The sequence below is a fragment of the Pongo abelii genome, chromosome 22, assembly GCF_028885655.2.
Source record: "Pongo abelii isolate AG06213 chromosome 22, NHGRI_mPonAbe1-v2.0_pri, whole genome shotgun sequence".
NCBI lineage: Eukaryota > Metazoa > Chordata > Mammalia > Primates > Hominidae > Pongo > Pongo abelii.
This window is the reverse complement of record NC_072007.2, coordinates 39585176-39606045: the sequence shown is the minus strand read 5'-3', so window position 1 is coordinate 39606045 and position 20870 is coordinate 39585176. Positions and strand designations below refer to the sequence as shown.

The window sequence follows — 20870 nt, the reverse complement described above, 5'->3', positions numbered from 1 at the left end:
ATAGACAACTCATGAATGAACTCTCATTCACAATTGCTGCAAAGAAAATAAAATATCTAGGAATACAGCTAACAAGGGAAGTGAAGGGCCTATTTAAGGAGAACTACAAACTACTTCTAAGGAAATCAAAGAGGACACAAACAAATGGAAAAACATTCCATGCTCATGGATAGGAAGAATCAATATCACAAAAATGGTCATACTGCCCAAAGTAACTTGTAAATTCAGTACCATTCCCATTTAACTACCATTGCCATTCTTCACAAAATTAGAAGAAAAAAAAAACTACTTTAAAATTCATATGGAACCAAAAAAGAGCCCGTATAACCAAGATAATTCTAAGCAAAAAGAACAAAGTTGGAGGCATCACACTATCTGACTTCAAACTATACTACAAGGTTACAATTACCTAAACAGCATGGTACTGGTATGAAAACAGATACATAGACCAACAGAACAGAATAGAGATCTCAGAAGTAAGACTGTACATCTGCAACCATCTGATCTTCGAAAAACCTGACAAAAACAAGCAATGGAGAAAGGATTCTCTATTTAATAAATGGTGCTGGGAAAACTGGCTAGCCATATGCAGAAAACTGAAACTGGACCCATTCTTTATACCTCATACAAAAATTAACTGAAGATGGATTAAAGACTTAAATTTAACACCCCAAACTATAAAAACCCTAGAAGAAAATCTAGGCAATACCATTCAGGACATAGGCACAGGCAGATTTCATGACGAAAACATCAAAAGCAATTGCAACAAAAGCTAAAATTGATAAATGGCATCTAAACTAAAGAGCTTCTGCACAGAAAAAAAAAGCTGTCAGGGTAAACAGAAAACCTACAGAATGGGAGAAGATTCTTACAATCTAACCATCTGACAAAGGTCTAATATCCAGAATCTACAAAGAACTTAAACAAATTTACAAAAAAAAAAAATTAAACACTGGGCAAAGGACATGAACAGACACTTCTCAAAAGAGGACATTTATGCGGCCAACAAACATATGAAAAAAGCTCAACATCACTTGCAAATCAAAACCACAATGAGACAGCATCTCACACCAGTCAGAATAACGATTCTCAAAGTCAAGAAACAACAGGTGCTGGTGAAGCTGTGGAGAAATAGGAACGCTTTTACACTGTTGGTGGGAATGTAAATTAGTTCAACCATTGTGGAAGGCAGTGTGACAATTCCTCAAAGACCTAGAACCAGAAATACTATGTGACTCAGCAGTCCCATTATTAGATATCTACCCAAGGGAATATAAATCATTCTGTCATAAAGATACATGTATGTGTATGTTCATTGCAGCACTATTCACAACAGCAAAAACATAGAATTAACCCAAATGCCCATCAATGATAGACTGGATAAAGAAAATGTGGTACATATACACCATGGAATACTATGCAACCATAAAAAGAAAAGAGATCATGTCCTTTGCAGGGACATGAATAGAGCTGGAAGCCATTATCCTCAGCAAACTAACACAGGAACAGAAAACCAAACACTCCATGTTCTCACTTATAAGTGGGAGCTGAACAATGAGAACACATGGGCACAAGGAGGGGAACAACACACACTGGGGCCTGTTTGGGGAGGGGGGAGGGGGAGGGAGAGCATCAGGATAAATAGCTAATGCGTGAGGGGCTTAATATCTAGGTGATGGGTTGATAGGTACAGCAAACCACCACAGCACATGTATACCTATGTAACAAATCTGAATGTCCTGCACGTGTATCGTGGAAATTAAAATTAAATTAAATTAAAATATTTAAAAGAGAGCTTGGGGCCTTGCAAACAATATGAGACTAAGGAAAAAGGAAACAACAACTATAGACTCAGAGACAGAACCAATCTCTGAAAATTATCTACTGAAAGAACCAGAATTAAGCTGTAGGAAACTAAGTGCTTTCAACGAGCCACAAGACAGCCTGGCTTCTTCAAGGAGTCACAAAAAGTGAACAGGTTGACATGAACTTAAGAAGAGATGAAAAGATGAAATTAAATTAAATCTCAAGCTGAGATTTTAAAATCATAATAATAACACACTGCTCACTAAAAGGAGGCAGATGATGTGCGCAGGAAGGGCCAGAGGAGAGAGACTGAAAGGCTAATAGCAGGGAAAAAGAGCACATGAAAAGCAGATGTCACCATGACAAATCAAAGGCATCTAGTGGAGGGCAAATTTCAGAACCTTTTAAAAGAAAAGGGAAAAACAAAGATACAAGTGATGAGCAAGATGATGATCTTGAAGGAGAGTTTGGAAAGCCAACTAAATAATTTAGTGTCTTTCTTAGGAGAATACCAAGATAATTACAAGCAAAGCAATAACCAAAATTATGAACAAAGAAAATGTATTTGAGCTGAAAAAGCCTTAACTGTGCAAGCAAAAAGACCCGCTTCCCATGATCCACAAAATAAATAGATGAATATATAAATTACACATAAAGCATTCTGAAACTATTTTATAACTACAAAACAGAAAGACATCTTGTAAACATTCACTTGGAAAAAAGCCTGGTCACTAAGAAAAAATGAAGTCAAGATGATCTTATACTTCTATATAGCATTAAGTTTCAAACATACGCACACAGGAAATGTTTACAGAGTTTTAAGGAAAAAAATGTGGAACCTAAGAATTTTCAATTCAGAAAACAGGAAAAATATTTTTAAACACCTAAGATCTTATATACAGGCTTATAATAATACCTTTCTTGGAAAAAAAAAATCCTAAAAATGTATTTAAGAAAAGAAAGAAAGAGGCCAGGCGCGGTAGCTCATGCCTGTAATCCCGACACTTTGGGAGACCAAGGCGGGCAGATCATTTAAGGGCAGGAATTTGAGACCAGTCTGGCCAACATGGCAAAATCCCCTCTACTAAAAATACAAAAATTAGCTTGGCGTGGTGGTGCACGCCTGTAATCCCAGCTATTCCAAAGGCTGAAGCCTGAGAATCGCTTGAACCGGGAGGTGGAGGTTGCAGTGAGCCCAGACTGCGCCACTGCACTCCAGCCTGAGTAACAGAGTAAAACCCTGTCTCAAAGAAAAAAAAAAAAGATGGAAAGAAAAATTAAGATCACAAGCCTGAGAGCATTGTATTAGAAAATAAATGGTATCAAGAACTGAAATTATTCCTGTGGTGAATTTAATCTAAATAAGCATTAGTACAAACACAAATACAAATGATACAAAGTAAACTTAAAAAGAAAAAATACACGAAATTCTTATAAATAATGTAAGAGTAATTACATGGGTTGTATTAGCAAAGTCTAGCATGGTAGAAGACAAATATAAAAGTGCAATAAATTTATCATGCTATTTCAAATGAGGACAAATGATCAAATTCCTTGATAACTAAAGAAAAATGTGTTAAAGAATGCATCTTTAAAATTTAAAGTCAATTACTAGAAGACTCTGAGGAGGATATGTAACTTCCACATCATGAGAAACTGAAACAAACAAAATATGGCTCAAAATCAGAAAATATAAGACAATAAAAACTGCGAAGTAGAGTAAAAATACAAACTATTAAATAACATGATATTGAAATAGCTAAGATAAACTAAATTAATAGTGGCTTTAAAACATGTGGTTTTGATTTCTTATTTTAAGAAATCCAGAATTAGACCATTTTGTGGTTCGTAAGTGTGATGATTGGGTTTTCACGCTTATGTGTGAGATGCGCCTCCCTCAAACCTTGTTACATCATTAGCACATTAAACATCTGACATAAAAAAGGGGGGGAAAGTCAGAAGCAGGCAGTCTGTGCGGATGTAAAAGTTCCACAGAGTCAATGGGGACTCCAGATATGCTGAGCTTCCTGCATTGCTATCCTAGTGTGTGTGGTCCTTTGCCTATATGGATTCTCCAGCTAAAAATATGATGTCTGGAATTTACCCTGCAGAAAGGAAAAAGGAAAAAGATGCATAATCCCTACTCTCCAAGTATACTTTCTGGAAGTTATACCTATTACTTCAGCCTTCATCCATTATTTGTAACTCAGTCATATGCCAAACATTCCACAAAAGAGCATGGAAAATGAATAACGACCATTCAGGAGAGCCTCTGGTCTTTGCGCAGCTAAAAATTGAGGATTCCCATCTATATTCAAACAATTTTAGTAGATCAAATTAGGGAGAAAAAGTGTGTAAAGAGCAATGTTCTTTGGAAAAACCCATTAACCCCCATTTCCACTTCACTTTTTACACCAAAATCAATTTTCAACCATGAAAAAATGAAAACAGGTAGGTGCCAGAAGTAAATGATGGATGATTATTTTCATAATCTTAGGCAGAAAAAGTCTTTCTAAGAAGTACTAAATTAAAACTTTGATATTTAAAAGATTAAATATGTAATCCTTCAACGTCAAAAACATAAAGATAACAAAAACTAAAAGTAAATGAAGAGCTGGGAAAATATATTTAGACCATATATGATAATGAAGTTAGCATTATCATATAAAATGATATAATAAAGTCATATATCATAATGTCATTGTTTCTATAACATATAAAGAAATGTTATAAATCAAGGAAAAGATGAACACCTTAATATAAAGAGAAGTTAAGAACATGAAGCAATCTAAGAAACAAATACAAGATGGCAAATACAGGTTCAAGAAAAGTTTTACTTCACTAATAATCATTGTAGTCAAAATTAAAATAATGAGACACTATTGTTCTCATACAAATTGTCAAATTTTCAAATACGATGATACCAATGATGGCAAAAACACTTCGAAATAGGAAATATGCCACTTAATATTAGAAAAGCAAAACTTGGCGGTGAAATCCCAAGTTTCAAAATTATTTAATGACCATTGACCCAGTAAGTCCTAAGATTCCATTCTAGGGACTATGTATAGATTATACATAATATACATCTATAAAGATGTATAAAATAGTGAAAAATTGGAAAGGGCCTGCGTCAAATGAGAGTTTTATTAAAATAAATGTGCCCCCAAAGATGTCCTTTTTATTTCATCCAAAAGTGCCCTATACTTCTCCTATGAGATTAATTGCATTATATGATTTTGAATCTACTTGTACAAAAGCATGCTTATTTTGTATCTGCCTAGGTACACAATTGTACCCCCTGGTAGATGGGAGCACCTTGAAAACAGGACCATGTTGTCTTATTCAACAGTGTGTTCTTAAGAACCCGCTTGGGTCTGTAAACAGTAAGAATTCAGAAAACGTTTGCCACTAAAAACAATAATGTAGAATTATTTTATTAATACAACAAATGATTACAGTGTACCATGTGCCAGACACTAAGCTAAACACTAAGATTTGAAAGTGAACAATGTATTCTTGTATCTCACAAAGATTATATTTGTCAGAGGCGTGTGAACCAGAGCAACTCCATCATTTCACTCCATCATTTTACTCCATCATTGTACTTCATCTGGGTAAAATGAGGCTGAAACCTACTGGGCTGCATTCCCAGATGGCTAAGGCATTCTAAGTCACAGGATGAGATAGGAAGTCAGCACAAAGTACAGGTCATAAAGACTGTGCTGATAAAACAGGTTGTAGTAAAGGAAATGGCCAAAACCCACCAAAATCAAAATGGCGACGAGAGCGACCTCTGGTCGTCCTCACTGCTACACTCCTGCCAGCACCATGACAGTTTACAAATGCCATGGCAATATCAGGAAGTTACCCTATATGGTCTAAAAAGGGGAGGCATGAATAATCCACCCCTTGTTTAGTAATATCATCAAGAAATAACCATAAAAATGAGCAATCATCAGCCCTCGGGGCTGCTCTGTCTATGGAGTAGCCATTCTCTTATTCCTTTATTCCTTAAACTTGCTTTCACTTTCCACTGCGGACTCATCCTGAATTCTTTCTTGTGTGAGATCCAAGAACCCTCTCTTGGGGTCTGGATCTGGACCCTTTTCCTGTAACACATTCAGTATGGAAAACAGAAAAAAAAAAAATACATCCACACATCACATAATGACATAATGACATTCCAGACAGGCCACTTATACAATGGTGGTCCCCTGGGATTATAATATCATGTCGTACCTTTCCTATGTTTAGATACATAAATACCATTGTGTTACAGTTGTTTACAGTATTCAGGGCAGTAACATGCTGTACAGGTTTGTAGCCCAGGAGCAATAGGCTATACCACATAGGCTAGGTGTGTAGTAGGCTATACCATCTGGGTTTGTGTAAATACACTTGTGATGTTCGCACAATGACAAAGATGCATTTCTCAGAACGTATCCCTGTTATTAAGCAACACAGGATTATCATAAATATTTATATAGTGTGAAAATGGCTATGAATATAATCATCAAGAAGATAAAATAGAAAATAACTGAGGGAGACGCACTTTAATTACACCAGTCAGAAAAAGCTTCAACATGGGCCGGGCTCACACCTGTAATCCCAGCACTTTGGGAGGCCGACGCGGGCAGATCACTTGAGGTCAGAGGTTCGAGACTGGCCTGGCCAAACTGGCAAAACCCTCTCTCTACTAAAAATACAAAAGTTAGCTAGGCATGGTGGCATGCACTTGTAATCCCAGCTACTCGGGAGGCTGAGGCAGAAGAATCGCTTGAACCTGGGAGGTGGAGGTTGCAGTGAGCCAAGATTATGCCACTGCACTCCAGCCTGGGCGACAGAGCGAGACTCTGTCTCAAAAAAAAAAAAAAGAAAAAGAAAAAAGCTTCAACATGACAATATTTAAGCTGATTTCCAGTGGATAAGAAGTCACACATGGCAATAGTGCGGAGAAAAGCATTTTAAGCAGAGGGTACAGCAGATACAAAACAGCCTGAGGCAGGAAGATTTAAGTGTGTTTGAATAAGACTGACTCTGGTGTAGGGAGTAGCTTAACCCGAGGCTGGAGAGATATCAGGAGACAGGATCTGTAGAGCCTTCCAGCCCTTGTACAGAGTTTGGATTTATTACACATGTAATGAAAGCCACTGAAGGTTTTAATGTAAGGTTTAATTTATGTTCTTGCTCATAATGTGGAAAATGGATTGTAGAGGAACAAGTATGAATTGAGAGACCCATCAACGAGGTGCTGACAGTGCAGGTGAAGGATGAGCCGTGGCCAGGGTGTTCACCATGGAGACAGAGAAAAGTCGACAGTCAAGATATTTTAGGGGGAACAATCAAATGGAGTTGCTGCACCTGCTATATAGGGGTTATGGGAAAGGGAAAATCAGGACTGACTCAGATTTCTGAATTGGGCAACCGATGGATAATGCTGCCATTTGTTGGCATAGGACAGATAGAGGAGGAATTGATTCATGGAGGGGAAATGAGAAGTTCTATCTTGGACATGTTTAATTTGAGATGTTTGTAAGACATCCAGGTTGAACTGTCAAGTAAGCAGAGCTGGATATGGTGCTCAGAAAAAATGGGTTGAAGATATAAACTTTGAAGTCTTGAGTCATAATGAGATTTTTAAAGTTGCGAATTAATAGAATCACCCAGTGAAAAATGGTAACAGGAGAAGAGAAGAGGACCCAATACTGTCAACACTTAAAAGGAGAAATAGGAGCTGGGAGAAACCAGTGAGTTTGGAAAGCAGAGAACCAATGGCCTGATGATAACCAAGAGAAGAGTATTTCGAGAAACAAATGGCCCACTCTACCCAATGCTGCTGAAAGGGTAAGATGAAGACAGAGAAGTGTACATTGCATGTGGCTATGTGGATTCCCAGTGACCCTGAGGCAAGAAATTTTAGTACAGTGATGGGGATGGAGAGGAGCCAGACTGGAATAAAATAAAAATGAGTTAAAAAAGTGGAAATCACATAGTTCACAACTCTTGAGAAGTCTGCCAATGCAGAATAATACAGAAATGGATGGTACCTTCAGGGAGACAGGGAACCAAGGAAGTGACTGTGTTTGTTGTTGGTGTTGTTTTTATGATAGGGTTGGTAAATTAGAATATGGTTACAGAAATGATCCAGTAGATGATAAGGGGAAGGTGATAAAAGAAAGGAGAGAAAATAACCAGAGTGAAATGTTTTAAAAGGTGAAAGAGCATTGGACGCAGAGAAGGGGAGGGACTGGACTTTGCTATGAGAAAGAAAATGCCCTCCATTGTACCAGGAGGAAAGAAGGGGGCATTAGCTGCAGATGAGTTTTTGTTAAGTTTTCATCGGGAATGCTAGAGTCATCATGTGAAGGTTTTTACTTCACTGAAGTGTGGAACAAGGTCAATAGCCCAGTGAGGACTAAAGAGGGAAGGGTTGGGGGAGGGTTTGAAGAGAATATATGAATAGTTCTGGGAAACACAAGAAGGTTTCTGGGTCACAATGCATGCCTGTGGAGGCTTTAGATCATCAAATGAAGGAAACGGTTCAGTTAATAATCTCCAGTAACAGACACAGGTGCAGAGGTGAAGAGGGTTGAGGTTTGGCTGGACATGTGCAATGAGGCTAAGATGAAGGGTAGTTGAAAGCACTTCTGATGGAGTGACTACAATGACAGGTTGAAGAGTATTTAATGATATATAAAAGAGCAAAACAATAGAGGGAAATTTGACATTTATAAAGGGGAATCTTTTTGAGTGGGAAGAATACAGGTGATTTTCATTTTCCTCTTTATGTGGGGCTTTATTCTCTAAATTTTCTACAATAGGAATATTTTAATACTAAGTACAGTTGTATTTCAAAAATAAACAGGATAGTAGGCAAGCAGTTTTACAGTGAGTTTAAGAGCAATCCTATTAAACAACGTGGAGACAAATTTAGCATTCATTACAATGGATTGTCAACTGAAACCCATTGATTGAAATATGTTAAATATTTTAGACATATACAACATATCAAATCTTTTAGTATATTAATATATAACATATAAATATATATAGTAAATGTGTAAGTTCATAATGATATTTTGAAAAATGAAAACCACACTAATCATTTGTGGCTGTTGCTGGACTCATTATTCTGAAATTGGATAAATAAAGGTATAGAATGCAGCATTTATCTTGCCTCTCATTTATGAACTGTGCTTCAGATTAACCAAATAGATGTGAGGGAAAGTTCTTCTCCATAGAAGAATTCTAATTTAAAAAGAATGATTATTAGAAAAATAATTCGAAAAATGTCATTTTGCAACCCCTACCGAGACAATGGATTTTGGTAAGAATCATAAATGGTAGTTGATGGGAAAATTGATAATGGGTGAATGATGACATCTAAACCCATCAACCTTAGCATCATGAAAAGTGGGACAAGTGGACATTGGGTGCCTGTTGATTTAAACATTGCCCATAAAATATTTTTGCCCCCTGAAAAAAAAAAACCTAAATTTAATTGTGTTTCTTGACTTAACTACCAGTTCACAAGAAATATGGGGTATATAGAAAGTATATAAACAATACCACAGGATACAATCACATAAGACCAGGATGTGGGAAATTCAACTGGAAAAATGACATATTTTCAACAAATAAATGGCTTGAAAAAAAAGGGGGAGGAGAAAGTGTTAAATGATAATAGAGGATTAAGAGATATATCAACCAAAATCAACAAAGGAACTCCTACGGGTCCTGATTTGAACAAATGTACTATTAAAAATGTTTTTGAGGCTGGGCACAGTGGCTCACGCCTGTAATCCCAGCTCTTTGGGAGGCCGAGGCAGGTGGATCATGAGGTCAGGAGATCGAGACCATTCTGGCTAACACAGTGAAACCCCGTCTCTACTAAAAATACAAAAAAATTAGCCAGGTGTGGTGGCGGGCGCCTGTAGTCCCAGCTACTTGGGAGGCTGAGGCAGGAGAATGGCATGAACCCAGGAGGTGGAGCTCGCAGTGAGCCGAGATCGCGCCACTGCACTCCAGCCTGGGCGACAGAGCGAGACTCCATCTCAAAAAAAAAAAAAAAGCAAAATTTGAGACAAGGCAATTTGAACATGGACTGATGATATTTAAAATAATAATTTTGTTAAGTATGGTGATACTATTGTGGTTATGTTGTCTTAAAGCCCTTATCTGCTAGAGATTCATACTAAAGTATTTACCAATAAAATTAGTGAAGTCCTGGCCATTTTAGACCAATTGTTCCAGAAGTGATTGTTAACTTCCTAGACTGTTGCCAGTGATAGCATCTGACCCCCTCCAACTCTGACTTAAAGCAGGCTGGTTTCCTGGGCTGTTTGTTGGAAACAAGGGGTTGGTTTTCTGGGCGGGCAGATGTAAGCTGTTCTATTTTTATATATGCTCTGGCCATTGTCTTTGTATATGTGCCTCTCATTTCCAAATCAATTATCATTTAATGTGCCACTGAACTCTTGGTATAATTCAGATCCAGAATAGGGAGGCTACTTCTATGGAAATGTAGGCCCCACAGCCAGGGGAGGCTTCACACAATTCCATTTGGATGAAGGTCTACATACGTGAAGACGAGCTGAGAAATCGTGGTAAGAAACAAACTGGAGTTAATAGCTGCCAGATAGAGATCAGGCCACAAGGAAACCAAGACTGGGGACTGACTAAACACAATTGACAGAACATTGACAATTATTGAGACTGAATTAATGGTACTATCAAGTTTTATTATGCTATTCTCTCTAATTCTGGGTATGTCTAAAAATTTACATAATAAAAAATTTAAAACAGAGTTGAAATAAAAAAGACAATGTACCATCAAAATCTAAGAGAGCGTTAAGACCAGAGACTCACAGAGTTCTTTCAGAGCCTTTCATGACCTGCAATTTTATATATCAATGTGCGCTGATGTTCTACTGGACTGACATTTGCCTTTTTCCAGGATAAGCTCCAGAACATGATAATTTGAGCCATCTAGCAACTCACGAAGAACTTCTTGCATTTGGCAGAGAAAGAAACAGGTTGCTAGACTCATTAAAGTACCCATCCACTTCATTCTTTAAGTAGGTCAATGACTATGATGGGGTTAAAATTCCCAGCTAATTACCTCCCAGCCAGCATTTTAACTGGCTGACTCACACAGATTCCTTTAGAGCAGAAGAACAAGAAAACATAAGCAGTAGCTGTGCGCAGTCAAATGTACAAATATTTAACTAGCTTACTCCACCAGTGCACAGTTTTAATACATAGTCTGAGAGCACAGAATGTAGATACCGGCATTGTATGTGAGGCTGAGACGTGGCAATTTAGCAAACCTTATAGAATAATTAAACCATCTAGAATTTCAGTTCAGAGAAATCTAAATGGGAGAAGCATCCAGCTGTCAGGAACATGTCAGTTTTTCTTTCTCTCTTCCCTTCGTCCTTATGCCTTTGGGACCTGGGATCCTTCCAGGACCTCTGTGGCTTTCTCACAATGATCTATACCTGCAACCTTTTCTATGTCCAGGTCCTGCCTGGTCAAACCATACCCTATTCCTACCACCACCAACACTGCCTACACACACACACACACACACACACGCACAGGCACACACATACAAGCGTGCTGTGGAATTCATATTAACTTGTAGATGGCACAATAGCAGCGGATCTGAAAGTGTGGTCCTGAGACTGGCAGCATCAGCATCCCCTGAGGACTTATTATATATGCAATAAATTCTTGGGCCCCATCCCAGTCCCACAGAATCAGAAACTCTAGGGGCAGGGCCTAGCACTCCAAGTTACAACCAGCCCTCCAGCTCCTTTCAATCCATAAAAACCTAAGATCAGGTGAATATAAGATATTCTTATTTTACACAAGAGGCAGGGGAATAATTAATAAATCAAAAGATATACAGTCAATGTGAATTAACTCTAGAAAAGAGTAGGGGGGAGTAAATCAAATAATACAAAATAAGTGTTAAGTGACTTACTGTTTCAGCACACTCATCTTCCAAATTGAGTCTAATATAAAATCGGTTTGCATTTAATCAATTTGCCAAAAAGTATTCATTGAACACCTTTGATGTCCATTTCTTCAAAATACAGCAACCAATGGAGACACCCAGAAAGGGAGTATTTGGGGAATTCTCTGAAGGATTTACAATTTAAAAATCATAATATGAGTAATATGCATATGTATGAAGGATACTATAGTCAACTCTAAAGTGATTCCTGAAAAGTTAGAAAACACAACACAGTTTCTACAGTATTCTTTCCTCTACCTCTCTCTGCCTAGAGTTAAGAATAATAAAGGTCGGGGCAGGGTGTGGTGGCTCACGCCTGTAATCTCAGCACTTTGGGAGGCTGAGGTGGGTGGATCACAAGGTCAGGAGTTCAAGACCAGCCTGACCAACAAGGTGAAACCCCATCTCTACTAAAAATTAGCCAGGCATGGTGGCAGGTGCCTGTAATCCCAGCTACTCAGGAGGCTGAGGCAGGAGAATTGCTTGAACCCAGGAGGTGGAGGTTGCAGTGAGCTGAGATTGTGTCATTGCACTCCAGCTTGGGCGACAAGAGCAAGACTCCATCTCAAAAAAAAAAATAAATTAATAAATTAAATAAAAAAATAAATAAAGGTCTTATTCCTGTAATTTTAGAGGAATAAATAAGAAAAGCATATGCAAAGACTATGGATTACTAGTCTGCATCCCAGTTCAAATGTGAAGTAAATTATTGTTAAATTTGGATTCAAAACAGGTATGCTTCATATAGAGCTTTATAAGTTTTAGGTCATGTTGACAAAAACACACACGCACTCCACTTCTTTGCAACATCTTTGAGGAAAGAATTTCTAGAATGAGGATTCTGGAGTACAAATATGTGGGTAACGTTTCTAAGTTCCCAGAATACATATGATTTCTCATAATTAAAATGCCTAGCATTTTTCTTTTACTTTGATTTTTATTAGATTATAAAACTGGTGGGATAATTATTCATGTTAAAAAGAATTATTTCCATGTTTTAAGCTATAAGTATATTTCAAACTCTTTTCATATTATTTTAATTATGGTGAGACAGTAGAGTATTTATAAATGTAGAAAAAAGTCACCCAGATGATAATATTTCAAATACTGCCTGCATTCTTTTAAATTAATAAACCTGAAGCCACCTTTTGCAGAAATAACTGCCTTAAGCTTCAAAAAGTTTTCAGTTTGAAAGTAGCAAAGTTCAAAATTTTAACATGAGTTGTTTTATTAAGATTGTAAATTTCTGTGGTGACAGGAAAAAATGGAGAAGTGATCTATGGAGGAGATTCAAAGCATCCTGAAAAACAAACTCCTCTTAAACTTTTATGGAATATAAGATTCTTATTTTTCCTCTCTATTTTGCCATTTTGCTAACAGCCTTTACCGTTACTTTGATTATCTATATATAATTGAATTTATTTCTGTGGAAACTAAGTGAATACAAACCAAAGGAGAAAAGTCTACTTATTCAGGGCTTGCTATAACAAGGGAGTCGGCCATCAGTTGCATTTTGGCCAAGAACTCAAAGGCAGGCAGAGTGGAAAAGCCTTACAGTGGAAAAAGGGGAAGCCTTCTCATGTGCCCTGATTGCAGGCAGCTGGCATGAGGAAGCTGTGGGCCGCCTAGCTAGAAACTGGCATCCTGTTGCATATTTGCATTTCTCTGATTGGTCCTAAGTTGGAAGTGGGGACAAGAATTAGGGAAGCTGTCAGTCATTCTTCAAGTCCTGGCCGTTTTAGACCAATTGTTCCAGAAGTGATTGTTAAGTTCCTAGACCGTTGCCCTAGATAGCATCTGACCCCCTCCAAGTCTGACTTAAAGCAGGCTGGTTTCCTGGGCTGTTTGTTAGAAACAAAGAGTTGGTTTTCTGGGAAGGTAGGAGTAAGCTGTTCTATTTTCATATACAGTCTGGCCATTGTCTTTGTATATGCAGTCTCTCATTTCCAAATAAATTATCATTTAATGTGCCACAGAAATATTGGAATAATTCAGATCCAGAATAGGAAGGCTACCTCTATGGAAATTTAGGCCCCACCAATGGGGGGCTTCACATAATTCCTCTTGTATGAAGGCCTACGCACATGGAGACAAGCTGAGAGGACGTGGTAAGAAACAAATTGGACCTATCAGCTGCCGGATAGAGACCAGGCCGCAAGGAAAGGTTTAGAGCAGCGTAGCACAAGCAGATGCTTTTCAGCAACCCAGGGTAACATAAATGAGTAAAGCCAGCCAATTCTAGGACAGGTAACAAGAGGGGAGACTGGGAATTGAAGAATGTCCACTTAGCCTAAAGGCACTCAAACACACACCATATTTCAAAATCACTCCGAATGCCAAACAAAACTAATCTACTGGAAACATGGCCCAGAGGCCTGTCTGTTTGGGCTCCCACCCAATCTGATATTCAGCCAGTACACAATGGTTTGGCCATACTGATTGGTTAGTTACTGATTTGATCAGGCACCCAAGACAACTGGTTATTAAATACGCATTTTGAACGGCACCTCACTCTAAAGTGAGAGAGTCAGGGCAACCCCTCCACAACTGGTGGTTGTCAAGAATAAATGATTTGGGATGTAGTTTTCCAAGTAGGCTGATGTTTTCTTCCTGTCTAGGCACTGGGTAACTGGCATCAAGCTTTATCCGAATTGGGAAGTCACGAGAACCTGAAAGATGGAATCAAAGCAAAAGTAGCCCTGATGAGAAGAGGCTACTCTTTTCCTCATAAGTTAGAGCCGCAAGGGAGCTATGAATCTCAGAGTAACACCTCCATGTTAGTCACCTAAGTGGACTACAGGGAGAATCACTGGGGCCTTTAGCCATGAAACAGATACATCAACGCAGTGGTCAGAGCATCAGGGATGCTTGGGGAGCATCGGGAAAGGAAGGCTGTGCAGAGAACAGGATGGAGAGGATAAAGGAGGGCATTGATTCTGACGACTTCAACAAAAGGCCTGCCATCCCCACTGATAATATGAGCATTACCCCCACGGCGTTACCCCCACGGCCCGTTCAAAACGTCATGGCGATGGAGGTTTAGGGAGTATTTCTGGATGGTGCTTAGGGCAGAAACACTGTCTTTACCACTTCATATGGTAACGGGCCCCTGCACCCTTCCATGATAACTTCTATTTTTTTTTTTTTTTTTTTTTTTTTTTTGAGACAGAGTCTCACTCTGTCATCCAGGCTGGAGTGCAGTGGCGTGATCTCTGCTCACTGCAACCTCCACCTCCTGGGCTCAAGTGATTCTCCCACCTCAGCCTCCTGAGTAGCTAGGATTATAAGTGCCCACCACCATGCCTGGCTAATTTTTTTGTATTTTTAGTAGAGACGGGCTTTCGCCATGTTGGCCAGCCTGGTCTCAAACTCCTGACTTCAAATGATCTGCCCGTGCCTGGCCTTCCACGGTAACTTCTACTTCAGGTTAAAAAAAAAAAATAGCCTGAAGGTGCATTTAATGTACATGTTTTTACCAACTGATTTTTTTACAATAGGTAATCCTATTTCTATGATGATAAATTAAGATTCCATTTGAAAAAAAAAAAAACTTCAAGAATTTGCACTTACACACAAGTATGGTGAGTTATTTACTAAAATAGCCAAATAATATAGACACAGTTTTAAAATACTTTTTTTTAAAAAAAAAAGTTAGAAATCCAATAAATTCTGGGGTTTCTGCAACTAAACTCCTACAGTAAATGTAATATGAATTTTTTTTCAAGTTACTTCTACTTAATGGAAATGCATTATATACCAAAATGCCTTGCCTGGTTCTGGAAAACAAGTGTTCCTCTCCTAACTTTGTGCATTTTTAATTTCTGCTCTTAACTCGAAAATATCTACTAGGGGACAGTGATGCTGCTGTACTGTGGGCCAGGTCACCCTCAAGGCCACAGGCCTTTGTCCAATCGAATAGGCTTCTCTTGACGTACCATCTCCTGGCAGTGTGCTCAGGCATATTCGTGGCCATTTCAAAACTTCAGTTCCAGAGCCTTTCAACTTAAGTCTTCAAAGTGGACAGGTAGATAATATGGATCTTTTGTCCTGCATACAGTGGTGTTGATGGGACTACTTTCATTGTTGCAGAATTGATGACCAAGACCCAGAGTCAAAGGCAAAGACACATCAAGAATCTCTCATTTTGAAGAGAGCTGCCAACAGCTGGAGGCCGTATACTCCCCGAAGACTTTTTATTAGGTTGGACATAACCAGCTCTGCTGCTCCCAACTATCCCCAGGCCCCTCTCATTCCCCTACCCCATGCAAGCAGAAGATTGGGAAGAGGGGGGAGAAAAGGGGTTGCTCTTTGTGGGTCATCAGTACAGACAGCCTTGACCTTTTCCAGGAAGGAAGAGAAGAAAGGAAGGGAAGCACTCATAGCCATTGCAGGTGTCAGGAATAGGAGGATTTGTCTTGATCTACAGTGGGATATCTGCTTATGGGCAGGGGAGACAAAAACTTAGATGACAGAGAGGGGCCAGCAATGGGAAGCAAGCCCTTCTGCTATCCAGTGTTTCAAGGAAGCCTGAGTTTCCTGTGGCTCAGGGGGACATTGCAGGAGGCAGCTGAGCTTGAGCTGTCCTGTTGTACCTGAAACAAGAAGGCCACCAACAAGGTGGCAGTCCCAGCAACAGGAAATGGCAGGGCGTATTATTGCTGGCAAAAGCTGGGGTGGGACTCAGAAGACTGAGCTAGAGCTGATCTCTCACATTAGAGAACTGGGCCAAAACCTAGGGAGGAATCCCTCCCTAACCCTGAATGGCCTATATAGAACCCACAGATGTACCCCAAGAAGGAACCAGCCTGGGACGCCCACCATCAGTGAGCACCCCCACTGGGTCTATCTCAGCCAAAGAAGCAACAAGCAAGGGAAAGCTATTATCCGGAATGACAGCTTCATCCCTTTCCATCTCTCTTCCCCACTCAAAGAGAAGAGTGTCCCGAGAGAGGGGGGTAAGGAGAGAAAAAGCAGACCAAGCCTTCTCCCGACTCTAAGTCCCCATGGAGAAGCATGATCAGGGCTCTGCAGAGGTGGGAGGAGATAAAGGGGAATCTATTGGATCTGAAATGGATTTTTCAAACTTCACTGGCTTTTTATAAATACTCAGAAGTGGATTTAAAAATTTATGAAACTCTGTGGGTACAGAGTAGAATTTCCCCAAAAAATAAATAAATGTTTGCAGGGCTCAAGTTGGAAAAAGTGTCCTTCTGCAGCAAAGGATGTGGCCCTGGGGTCAGGGAAGCACAATGATGAACCGGGAGCATCTAGGAAGTGACCCGTGCCGAGGGTTTAAATTCCAGGACACTCTTTCCTTGGACTTCTGGAAAAGTAGAATGAAGCAGATAGGTTTAAATTCTTTCTCTAGGCTGGGCAGAGTGGCTCACGCCTGTAATCCCAGAACTTTGAGAGGCCAAGGTGGGTGAATCACTTGAGGTCAGGAGTTCGAGACCAGCCTGACCAACATGGTGAAACCCCATCTCTACTGAAAATACAAAAATTAGCCGGGTGTGGTGGTGCATGCCTGTAGTCCCAGCTACTCGGGAGGCTGAGACACGAGGATCACTTGAGCCCAGGAGGTGGAGGTTGCAGCAAGCCGAGATCACGCCACTGCACTCCAGCCTGGGTGATAGAGTGAGACTCAGTCTCAAAAAAAAAAAAAAAAAAAATTCTTTCTCTTATAGTTTCTCAAACACTGTAATAAAATTTGGCACAGCTTTAATATCAAGTTCGAAATGAGTACCGGGCTGGGTCATAAAATAAGAGAGAGAAAGGGCAGCTTCCCCATGTTCAACCTCCCTCCACCCAGTCCTCACTGCTCAGACTTTGCAGACGTGTCAACAGTGCATCAGAAGGTGGCCTGTGCCCCAGGCCCCCACTAGAAGGAGAGTGAATAGGTACCTGCTTTAACTCAGTGTTATGGACTAAATGTTTACGTCCCTCCAAAAATCATATGTTGAAATTCTAACCTCCAATGCAATGGTATTTGGAGGAGGAGCCTTGATAGGTAATCGGGTCATGAAGGTGGATCCCTTATGATGGGATTAGTGACCTTATAAAGGAGTCCCCAAAGAGTTCTCTCCTTCCTTCCTTCCTTCCTTCCTTCCTTCCTTTCTCTGTTTTGTTGAGACCAAGTCTCACTCTGTTGCCCAGGCTGGAGTGCAGTGGCACGATCTTGGCTCACCACAACCTCCACCTCCCGGGTTCAAACGATTCTCCTGCCTCAGCCTCCCAAGTAATTGGGATTACAGGCACACACCCCCAGGCCCAGCAAATTTTTTGTATTTTTTAGTAGAGACGGGGTTTAACCAAGTTGGCCAGACTGGTCTTGAACTCCTGACCTCAAGTGATCCACCCACCTCGGCCTCCCAAAGTGCTGGGATTACGGGTGTCAGCCACCGTGCCCGGCTCTTCTCTCTTTCTGAGGATACAAGAAAAAGACGGCAGGCTGTGACCCGGAAGAGGGTCCTCATCAGCATCCGACCATGCCCACATCCTAATCTTGGAACTATGAGAAATAAATTTCTGTAATTTCTAAGCCACACAATCTATGGTACTTTGTTATAGCAGCCCAAACTGACTCAGACCCTCAGAAAAGGCTGATGGGGAAAAACCATCCTGCAAAGTAAATAGTCAAGAGGACCTTGCAAGAGCAGACATGAGAAAACTCCCCACCCCAGTGGATTCACTAGAGACGCAGCTCTCAACTCCTCATACCAAGACCCACAGGAATAATACACTTGACATCATACCCCTATAAACATGTACATGCGTAACTGATTAAAGTTTCATAAAGTAATATTTACTCACTATGTGCAATGCACACTGATATTTCATATTCTGTTTTGTTTTTTAAATGCTGGCCACAACCCACACAAATTGATTTCTAGACCTTAATAGTCTCTAATCAGCAGTGTAAACAACTCTCATTAGAGGGAGAGAACCCTTAAGAGGAAGGGGAAACCTTGGGTTTCACAGGCATGAACAGCAGTGTTTCTTCTCTCTGAGATATGCCTCCCATACCCACAGCCCCTTTTTTTTCATCAGACTGGGATCCTATATTCCTGATTGCCTACTTTCCAGGTGAGTTATCTCCTCTGGAGTTCATATCTCTCTACTGGCTCTCTTATGTAACCACCTGATATGGTTTGGCTGTGTCCCCACCCAAATCTCATCTTGAATTTTGGCTCCCATAATTCCCATGTGTTGTGGGAGGGACCCGGTAAAAGATAATTGAATCATAGGAACAGTTTCCCCCATACTGTTCTCATGGTAGTGAATAAGTCTCATGAGATCTGACAGTTTCGTAAGGGGTTTCCCCCTTTCCTTGGCTCTCATTCTCTCTTGCCTGCTGCCATGTAAGATGTGCCTTTCACCTTCTGCCATGATTGTGAAGCCTCCCCAGCCTCATGGAACTGTGAGTCCATTAAACCTCTTCTTTCTTTATAAATTACCCACTCTCAGGTATGTTTTTATCAGCAGTTTGAAAACAGACTAATACACTATCCTCAATGCCTTTCTAATTCTACCCATTGTACATGGATTGGACTCCTCCAGCTAACTCCATTCGTGAAATACTTTCCAGGCCCTTTCATACCCAGAATGTACAAATTGTCCCCAGCACCTTCTTAACAAGTATGTCTGAATAATAGAAAATTACAATAATAATGCATGTCAGAATTCTGTAATGTAAAGATGTGTCTGTCACTACTACCAGCTCTATCTATACCTCTTTCTCTGTAATCCTTATAACCGTCTGACACATTAGGTCACATAGCTATTAAGTGGTGGACTTGAGCTTCGAATCCAGGTGTTCTTGGGAAACTTACAGATCATAGAGAAGCATGAACACAAAGAATAAGCGTGGCCTTCCAGTGGTGGGGGCAGGGTGTCATGAGACACAGAGTAGTGGTAGGTCTTATGCAGAGCCTCTTTAGGGTTTTACACCACTGGTAGAAGAATCTGTCTCTAGACCGAAGAGTTCAAACCAAGAGACTTCTTGCTTTCTCACAAAGACAGGCTTCTGGCCATTTAGCCGCTGGGCTTTTCGTCAGCCTTGAGGAATGAGAGACCTTTGTGGAGCTCTTGTCTCTAGGCATGAGAGCAGGGGAGAGGCTGAAAAGCATCTGACATTCCTGGCGTCCCACTCTCTAGACAAGAGGGGACACTCATAAGGGACTAAATACCTGTCCAAAGGCTTCAGTCACAATCCCTACTCTGTAAGTCAAATCTTGGCATCATTTCATCCCATACGACTAAGAAGAAAGATATATATCATGATAGCATATGGATTTGTTAACCATCTTCTCCCATTTTCACCTTTTAAGAATTTTAGGGCTGTGCACGGTGGCTCACGCCTGTAATCCCAGCACTTTGGGAGGCTAAGGTTGGCAGATCACAAGGTCAGGAGATCGAAACCATCCTGGCCAACATGGTGAAACCCCTGTCTCTACTAAAACACAAAAAATTAGCCAGGTGTGGTGGTGTGCACTTGTAGTCCCAGCTACTTGGGAGGCTGAGACAAGGGAATTGCTTGAACCCAGGAGGCAAAGGTTGCAGTGAGCCGAGATCATGCCACTGCACTCCGGCCTGGCGACAGAGCAAGACTCTGTCTCAAAAAAAAAAAAAAAGAATTTTAGGTCTGGGGTCAGTTGGAGTATTACTGAGGAGAACCTTTCTCAAGGGCAGGGCTCTCGGAGATCATGTTCTCATGGGTCCCCGGGACTGGTCCTCAGGCTCGCTAGTTTAAGGTGAGGGGAGTGGTCTCTAGGAGCAGAGCATGATAACAACGCTAGGTCATTCATTTACAACGGACTGTAATAAACTACCTTTTTCCTTCCACCAGGGGGCACCATTCACATAGACTTCAATAGCAGTGGCATCAACAGGACTACAAAGTGGCGGTGGTAAAAAACACACTTGAGACCATCATATGTATCTGAAATCAGATACGATACCTGAAAAAATAAATCAAATTAATGCTCATATGATTGCCTGCTGTCCAGGGAATTCAAAGCAAAGGTGGAAACTGACCCTTACA

The 20870-nt window shown here is 40.3% G+C and overlaps 1 protein-coding gene and 1 non-coding gene across 2 annotated transcripts in view; one reads left to right on the top strand and one right to left on the bottom strand.

Annotated features, from left to right (window-relative positions):
• The window catches only part of BACH1 (BTB domain and CNC homolog 1), a 134093-nt gene that overhangs the window by 29934 nt on the left and 83289 nt on the right, over positions 1-20870 (bottom strand). The window lies entirely within an intron of this gene.
• Positions 3640-3743, top strand: LOC112130568 (small nucleolar RNA U13). Its single transcript, XR_002912815.2, has one exon. It is a non-coding gene; the product is annotated as a small nucleolar RNA U13 (small nucleolar RNA).